Source organism: Misgurnus anguillicaudatus, chromosome 21 (assembly GCF_027580225.2).
Source record: "Misgurnus anguillicaudatus chromosome 21, ASM2758022v2, whole genome shotgun sequence".
NCBI classification, from domain to species: Eukaryota; Metazoa; Chordata; class Actinopteri; order Cypriniformes; family Cobitidae; genus Misgurnus; species Misgurnus anguillicaudatus.
The window spans coordinates 11445044-11454471 of NC_073357.2; the positions used below are offsets into that span (position 1 = coordinate 11445044).

Consider the following 9428-nt stretch of genomic DNA (forward strand, 5'->3'; position numbering starts at 1 on the left):
TGCTTACAGCACCTGGTATTCCCCGGCGGTCTCCCATCCAAGTACTAACCAGGCCCGACCCTGCTTGGCTTCCGAGATCAAACGAGAGCAGGCGTGCTCAGGGTGGTGTGGCCGTAAGCGAGCGCTGATTCGATTTGAGAGCCACTTCAAGACTAATGTTTTCCATTCTGCGTTAAAATCGTTATTTAAAAATTTCTTAACAACTTTAACTCTCATGCTTTTTTCCCTTATTTCTGGGTCTATAAGTCCCATTCCTCCCTTATCTGTTGCTCCTATTAGTGTGTTATATGCAATTCTTGGTGGCTTCCCCTCCCAAATAAAATTAAGTACATATTTCTTTAATCTTTGAACATGCCATCTTCCCATTGGTATGACTCCTAAAATATACCACATTTTTGATAACATCAATGTATTTGCAATTAACACCTTTCCCTATAAATTCAACCTTCTTTGTTTCCACCATTCCAACCTTCTTTCCATACTTTCGATAACTTCATCCCACATAAATTCCTTGATATTCTTTTCATCTTGTCCTATTCTTATTCCTAAAATTTTCATTTCTTGTTGATCTCGGAAATAAAAATTTTCTGGTAAAGTTCTTGCATTTCCAATTCTCATTACAACCGGTTTTTCCATATTAACTCTAGCACCCGAACCTTCACAATATTTTTTAATAATTTCCATTGCATTGGTAACACTCTCTATATCTTTTAAAATTAATGTTGTATCATCTGCATATTGGTAAATTTTTTGCTCCATTTCTCCTATTTTAATTCCATTTATTTCTTTTTCTTTCATTATCGCTAACCCCAAGGCTTCAGTCACTAGACTATAAAGCTGTGCAGAAAGCGGACATCCTTGCTTAATCGATCTTGTTATGTTAAAACATTCAGTGATAAAACCATTACATTTAATACAACTCATTGCCCCATTATACAAGCACTTCATCCATTTTAAAAAATTCTCTCCAAAACCAAACTTTTTTAAAACTCCAAATAAAAATTCATGTTCTACTCTATCAAAAGCCTTTTCAAAATCGACACTTATGACATATCCATCCTTCTTTTCTTCTTTCATGTAATGTATTTTATCTCTTATATTGCTTATTGTATCTGTAATGTCTCTACCTTCAACACCATAAGCTTGATTTGTTTTAATTATGCTGGGTAAAACTTTTTTTAATCTATTTGCTAAAACCTTGGCCAATACTTTAAAATCTGTGTTTAACATTGTTAAAGGTCTAAAATTCTTCAGATCATTTTTATCTCCCTTTTTTTTTATATATTAATTTTACTAAACCCATTCTCATTTGTTGTGTAGCTTCATTCTTTTCAAATATTGCTTCAAAAATTTCCTTTAAAATAGGTGCTAAAATATCCTTAAAAACCTTATAAAATTCAGCTATTAGACCATCTAAGCCAGGGCTTTTCCCATTGTTTAACTGCATTATTGCTTCCTTTATTTCCTCTATTTGTATCTCTGCATCACACAATATTTTATTTTCTTCATTTACACGTTCTTCAATCTGTTCTATTAAAAAAAATTTCCTTTTTCATTTATTTCTTCTCTTTTAAATAGATTCTCATAAAAGTCTCTGACTTCCTTTAATATTTTTTGTGTTTCTTTAATTTTTTCACTATTTTTTCCATTTACTTCTCTTATTTCCCCTTTACACTTGCTTTTTTCTAAATTAAAAAAGAATTTTGTACATTTCTCTCCATCAACAATATATTTTGCTTTACTTCTAATCATAGCACCTCTACATTTCTCCTCTTCTATTTTACGTAATCTTTCCTCTAAATTCAATATTTTCTCTTTATCTCCAATTTCTTTGTTTAATTCTTTATTTAATTATTTTCTGACCTCTTCTTCTTTACTTCTTTTAGCTTTTTGTATTAGTTTACTGATTTCAATAGTATATTTCTTTATTTCAAATTTTGTATTATCCCACCATATTCGTTTATCTTCCTGGAACATCCTGTCTTGTTTCTCACTAGCTATTATATTTTCTATTGCTTTTCTGTATGATTCCCGTTTTAAAATCTCTGCATTTAGAACCCATACTCCCTTGCCTTTTTCGTCTTCATTAAAATCTACATTCATAAACAGGAAATCGTGATCACTTAAGGCAGTTTCCTTATAATATATACTATATATATATAACTCCCCAATTCTCTTTTACATAATATAAAATCAATTCTACTTTGTTTTAAAGAATCATCTACTATTTGTCTTCTAGAATATTGTTTTTTCCCTTCGTTTCTTTCTCTCCATATGTCTATTAATTTATGGTTTTCTATTAGTTTCTCTAACTCTTTTCTTCCACTATCACTCTTAAATGCCATACCATCCCCTAAATCAATTCTATTAAAAACTGAGTTGAAATCCCCAATTAATATTACATTTTCCCATAAATACATTACATTTTTAATCTTTGCAAAAAATTCCCTTTTTTCTTTCTCCACAACTGGAGCATGCACATTACACATTATTATATTTTTCCCTTCATTTTTTATCTTTACAGCTAGACATTTTCCTTCTTCATCTTTATATACTTCTTCAATATTTTTACTTATTTCTTTCTTGACTAAGATTGCTACTCCTCTCCCCATTCTACCATCTCCATTATTGTAAAATATTTCACCTTGCCACCTTTTCTTAAAAAACTCTATTATTTCATCATTCCAGTTTGTTTCTTGTATAAAAATGAAATTCTGTTTTTTTCACAGTTCTTTAACCTTATAAAATTTTTCAATACTCAATAAACCTCTAACATTAATTGAAACCACACTCCAAAACATACACACATACAATACATTAAAAATCAGTCCCATCAGTCAGTATTGTCTTGTTTCATAATTGCATCACGCATAGCTCCAATTCGTTCTTTTTTCCTGTCCTGTCTGCTTTTGACAAATTTTAGGTTTGGCATTACCTTAATAGATCTTCTTCTTTGTGACATCTCCTTGGTTTGTAGTTCATCTTTTTTAATATTTTGTTGATCTATTCTTTCGATGTTATCCATCTCTATTTTAGATAAGTCTAACGGTGTCCATGTGTCACTTTGGTCTTGCAAATTACTTTTTTCCATTTCAAATAATTCCACTTGTATTTCCGGTATCTCTGTCGTTGTACATTCGCCTTCTTCCATTTCATTTTCTCCCTCTTTCTCCCTTTGAGTCTCATCATCTTGTCTTGTTTTCTCCATGTCTTCGGTTATATTAGTGTTTGTCATGTCCATCTTTTCTGCGGCATCTTCTTGTTTTTTGCCTATATCTGATTGTTCATTCTCCTCTTCTTGATTTTGTCCTTTATTTTCATCGTTCATCCAGCACTCACATCTGACTAAAGCTTTGTTACAATCCGGGCACTTCACAGCAGTACAGTTTCTTGCATAATGTCCCTGCTCTTCACATTCACGACAGGTGAATTTTGGACAGTCTTTTAGAATATGTTCCAGATCCATGCAGAGCCGACAGATTTTCCTCTGACGGTCGTGCATAATCCGGAAATATTGCATCCCCTCGGCTGTCTCAAATTTCGTGCTATAAGGCAGGGACGCTACCTCCTTCGGGAATCTCACTTTGAGATATCTTGTGCCATCTGCTATCTCCGTACCCGGATAAAAACGTCTCTTAATATCAGATAGGGGCATTACTCCCCATAGAGCTAATTTAGCATGTATTTCAACATTGTCCAAATAAGCTGGCAAATGCATAAATGAAACGATGCATTCTCTTGTCTCCAATGTTTTTGTTTTACAATCACATCCTTTTACATTTAGTCCATTATATAATTCCTCACATAATTCCTCATTTAGTAGTGTGAGTTCATATTCCTTTTCTGCTCTCGGCCGCACTGCTAGTAGTGTACATTCTCCAAGTTTTTCTGTCACTGCTTTTATCACATCCTCAGCTTTTCCATCAGTGACATCTTTTAAATCCACAATAATTGTTGCTTCTTTGGTATAAAGTTTCTTCTTTCTTTGTTCTTTCTTTGCATTATTTTCATCCATCTTCTGTTCCGGTTCACTTTGTTTGCCATGCTGCATTTCCTTGCTTGTATCGTCCTCCATTGTTCTTACTGTTTTGTATAAACAAATTGCTCCCCGAACAGCATACACTTGTAACCCCCACTAGGGGCGCTACAGTTCAAAATTTATACCCCAAGATCAAAAAGAGCCCCACCGCTCCCTTAACCAACTAGGCAGGAGGTGCGCAATGAAGGCACAGATATGGGACTGATGTAATCAAAATATATAATTTATTAGACACTAATGTTTCACAAAGTTATTCCACACACACACACACACACACACACACACACACACACAATACTGTAAATACACTGGCAAACAATCAGGGCAGCAAATATTCACATGAATGACAGTGGATGAAATCCTGCAATAAATTACAGTGGATAAAATCTCACAGCAAATGAAGTATACAAAGTCAACCAAATATTATTCACAAATCCTCCAAAAGACGCCCCACTGCAAAAGCCACTTCACCCCAAATAGGGCGTACACATAGTAACGGCGTGTCACACTTCACACTAGTGAACACTGTAAACAAAACACTGTATAGGGATTATTGCACAATGCCCAGGCCAGATACAATATTACAATTCACAAAACAAAACAAAAGAACAAACGAACAATATAGCTGTAGACAGCGATACGGGGCCAAGCAACAATGGTCCTGCAACACGCAACGAAGCTGAAAGGACATGCAATTGAAGAATGCAATGTAGCAGATATGTATGGGAACTATCAGCACACAGGACTCAGAGATGAGAATGAACATAATGAAAAAATAAAAATTTTGAAGTATAATATTCATTTGCATGCTGAAAGAAGGACCGATTAGTCCAATGCTGACCTAGAAAACAATTGAACCACCAAAGCATCATACATGTTACACATGAGACTTAAACCAAAAGAGCACAAACGAAATAATACCTGTAAAAATAATAAAGTAAAATACAAATAATGAATTGAAGCTTTTGACTCTTAAGTAAGAGACTTCAATTGCTGCCCTAGCCAGGATTTGAACCCATGATCTCCAGGTTTCATGCCTGTCACCTATCTGGTTGAGCTACAGGGGAGACCTACATACAGACAGCTGCTTAAGCTAGATTGCTGTAGTGACAATGTGTATGTTCAAGTTTGGAGAGATTTTTCTCAAGAACAGAATATTTTTTTAATCCCCTGTAGGTAGTCAAACCTGTTTGAACAGGTGACTCTACATGACACAAATTTGTCAACCATTTTAATTGCTGCCCTACGCTGGATTTGAACCAGCAACCTCTGGATTTCATGCCCATCACGCATTTGGTTGAGCTACTAGGAAGGCATAGATTATCCTATCAAATATTCTCCATAGAAGTTTAGTTGATTAAATGGTTTAAAAGTTATTCCTGTTGACAAATGTATTACTTTTGAACAAAGACAAATATCAAAATTCTGTTTGGTCATTTCTATGTGGCTCAGTCCAAAGATAATCTGAGCCAAATTGTGTAACAATTCAACAAACACTGCAAAAGTAGTAGCAAAAAAACTGAATACTGTACTTTTCAAAATGGCCGCTACTGCATTTTTGAACTGGTGATGATGCTTGGCCACCAAATTGCAAGCCGTGCAGAACATGGAAAACAGACTGGTTGATAATAATAGGTGAGAATAAACTCAAAACAAATATTAATAGAAAAACATAACACATGCATCAGACGGGATTCGAACCCTTAACCTCTGAGTTTTGATGCATGCGATTTAGTAAACTGAGCTACACAGGCAGTGTAGCTTGCCAAGGTTTTCAGAGCTGCAAGCATTCAAATGGAGGAAGGAAGGTGCAGACATGACATTGCAGAGCAGAAATAACAAAATTACAATTTATATGAGAATCAGATAGTTTAAGTGAGAAGAGTTAAAGTTTAAGTCAAGAAAAACATGTTGTATAGGAATGCACAACATGTTGTAATATTATAGTCATAATAATTTAATATGACAAAGAGACAATGTCACAGGGACAGTCAACTTTGGACAGGTATTTCTCGGGAATGGCAGAGAATATCAAAAATGTGTTCGGTCATTTCTGTGCGGATTGCTCCAAAGGTTATGTGAGCACAGCCTGGCATAAAATAGACTTAATTTGCAAAAGTAGTAGCAAAAAAACTACTTCACATATGCTATGAAGTAAGATATGAACAGAATGTTGAAAACTGACAAATGAGATATCGTTGCAATCGACATAAACCAGTGAATAAAAATACACAAAGAAAATGAATATCAGACAAAGTTTTCAGAAGTTATGGGCTGTTTTATATAGTTTATGAACCCTAGGTGGCGCTGTCTTCAGATTTCCCAGGTACCTTCAGGACATCATACCGATGCATCCTACCGATTTTTGTGCCGATACATTATATAGAATAGTAGTTATCCCAATTTAAAACAAAATTCAAAATAGTGGACAGGCGGTTTGGTCATTTCCGGCATAATATATATCGACAGATTGGTCATGAGCCAAGGAATCCATAGACACCAAGATCATAATTTTCTATCAAACATTTCAATAGTTATGGGCAAAAATAGCCATTTTTCATATCTCATGACCCATAGGTGGCGCTGTCCTCAAATTTGGCATGGTACCCCAGTGCATGGTCCTTATGAAGGGTACCAAGTTTCATTTCAATTGATCAAAGAATGACCGAGATAATGACTCAGAACGAATTTTGGGTCGACATCGATAAATGTATGCATTTATTACTTTTGAACAAAGATAAAAATCAAAATTCTGTTCGGTCATTTCTCTGTGGCTCGGTTCAAAGATTATCTGTGCCAAATTGCGTAACAATGCAATGAACGCTGCAAAAGTAGTAGCGAAAAAACAAAATACTGTACTTTTCAAAATGGCCGCTACTGTAATGGGTGGAGTCTTAATGTAAGGTGGTCACTGTAATGAGCGTGAGGAGAGGAATCAGATGTAGTAGGTAGAGTTTTTGTTGATCAAATGATTCTACAGTTATAACCATTTGAATATTGAATTTTTGAAGTGTTGGTGGCGCTATAGAGTTAATGCTAGAGACCCCATAGTTGGTCACATGACTATTTAGGACCACCACTACAAGTGTGCCAAATTTGTTTCATTTTCCTATGTACGGTTCATAGGGCTGCCATAGACTCCCATTGGGGAAGAAGAAATATAATAATAATAATAAATATAGCTGCAAGCAGCAATTGCGGGGTCAAGCACCTTCAGCGCAATGAGCACCCAAAGCACAGCAAAAACCACACGACGCTGCAAATGCGCAAAGCGCAGAAAGCGCGCAATACAGAGCCCGAACCCGAAGCAAAGCAAATGCTGAGCAGAACCACTGCAGTGCGGAGCAACAACAGAAAAGATTTCAAAAATATAACACGTGTGGAAAACCAGACAGGTCGAGAAGAACGTGTTAAAGGGAACACAAAAGGAAATCTCAATAAGTGAAAGTAAGAGCTGGGATTCGTACCCATGACCTCATGTTCCCAAAGCACGGCACTAACCGCATGCACCACTGAGTAAACGATTAAACCACTGAGTTGGTGTGTCCAAGCTATAGAATACAGCTTTACAGCTATAAACATTGATATCCAGCAATTACCAAAAGTGTAGAAATGACAACAGAGAGCACAAATAACTGAAATACAATGTATAGTATGAAAATCACATACTAAGTGAGAAAAAAAGTTAAGACAAAAAGCCACTGCACATGGGACTTGAACCCATGAACTCAGGTTCTCAAAGCACAGCACTAACCGCATGCGCCACTGAGGAATCATGGGTTGAAAGGCTGTGGAAAAGAGGCTTCAAAACTGCAAACATTGACATGCCAATCACTGAAAGGGCAAAAATAACACAACAAAGCAAAAATAAACAGAAATACAAAGTGTATTAACTTAAACTCAGATAACTTAAATGGCACTGAATTTGTGAAGAACATTTTGTACAATAATAAAACAACATGGGCAAATTTTGTCAGATTCTTTTTAATATGACAAAGGGACAGCATGACAGGCACGGTCCGCTTTACAGAGGTATTTCTCAAAAATTTGACACTCAGCAGAAAAATCTGTTCAGTCACGTCTGTGCGGATTGCTCCAAACATTATACAAGCAGAACCTGGCATAAAATAAACAAAATTTGTAAAAAGAGTAGCGAAAAAATCATTTACCATATGCCTTACAACAACGCATGAACAGAATGATGGAAAATGACAAACAAGGTATTGTTGCGATCGGCAAAAACCAGTAAATAAAATTTCACAAAGAAAATGAATATCAGACAAAGTATTCTGAAGATATAAGCAGTTCTATAAGAACTGTTATAGTTTATAACCCCTAGGTGGCGCTGTACTCTGACTTCCCATGTACCTTTAGGACATCATGCCGAAGCTCCCTGACTATTTTTGCACGAATATGTCCAATAGTTCAAAAGATATAACAATTTATGATCAATTTCAAAATGGCAGACAGGTGGTGTGGTCAAACCCGACATAATACATATCGACAGATTCGGCATGAGGCAAGGAATCCGTAAACACCAACATCATAATTTTCAGACAAACAATTCAGTAGTTATGGGCAAAAAAATACAATTTTTCATATCTCATGACCCATAGGTGGCGCTGTCACCAAATTTTGCATGAACCCCAAGTTCATGGTCCACATGAAGTGTACCAAATTTCATTTCAATTGATCAAAGAATGACCGAGATACAGCTTCAGAACCATTTTTGCGTCAACCTCGTTAAGTTTGCGCATTTATTACTTTTGAACAAAGATAAATATCAAAATTCTGTTCGGTCATTTCTGTGCGGCTCACTCCAAAGTTCACCTGTGCCAAATTTCATAACAATTTAACCAAATTTGAAGGAGGAGTAGCGAATAAACGGAATACTGTACATTTCAAAATGGCCGCTACTGTAATGGGTGGAGTTTTCATGTAAGGTATTAAAAACAATAAGCATGAGGAGAGCAATCACGTGTACTAAGTAGAATTTTCATGGATCAAGCGGATCAGCAGTTATAACCATTTGAACATTGAATTTTTGCACTGCTGGTGGCGCTATAGAGTTAGTACTAGAGACCCCATTTTTGGTCACGTGACTTTTTAAGACCACCACTACAACTGTGCCAAATTTCATCATTTTCCTATGTACGGTTCATAGGGCTGCCATAGACGCCTATGGCTAAGAAGAAGAAGAAACAGCAGAATAATAATAATACTGACAATTCCAATAGGTGTCTCAGCACCTTCGGTGCTTGACCCCTAATAATAATAATAATAAGAAAACCATCAAACGCAATAGTGGCCTGCCGCCCTGCGGGCTTGGCCCCTAAAAACAATAAAAATACATGCTACCCACACAGGGCTTCTCCTAAACCCACCCAAA

At 35.9% G+C, this 9428-nt stretch overlaps 1 pseudogene; it reads right to left on the minus strand.

Moving 5' to 3' along the window:
* LOC129417309 (5S ribosomal RNA) lies at positions 1-119 on the minus strand (annotated as a pseudogene).
* Between the last annotated feature and the right edge of the window lie 9309 nt (positions 120-9428).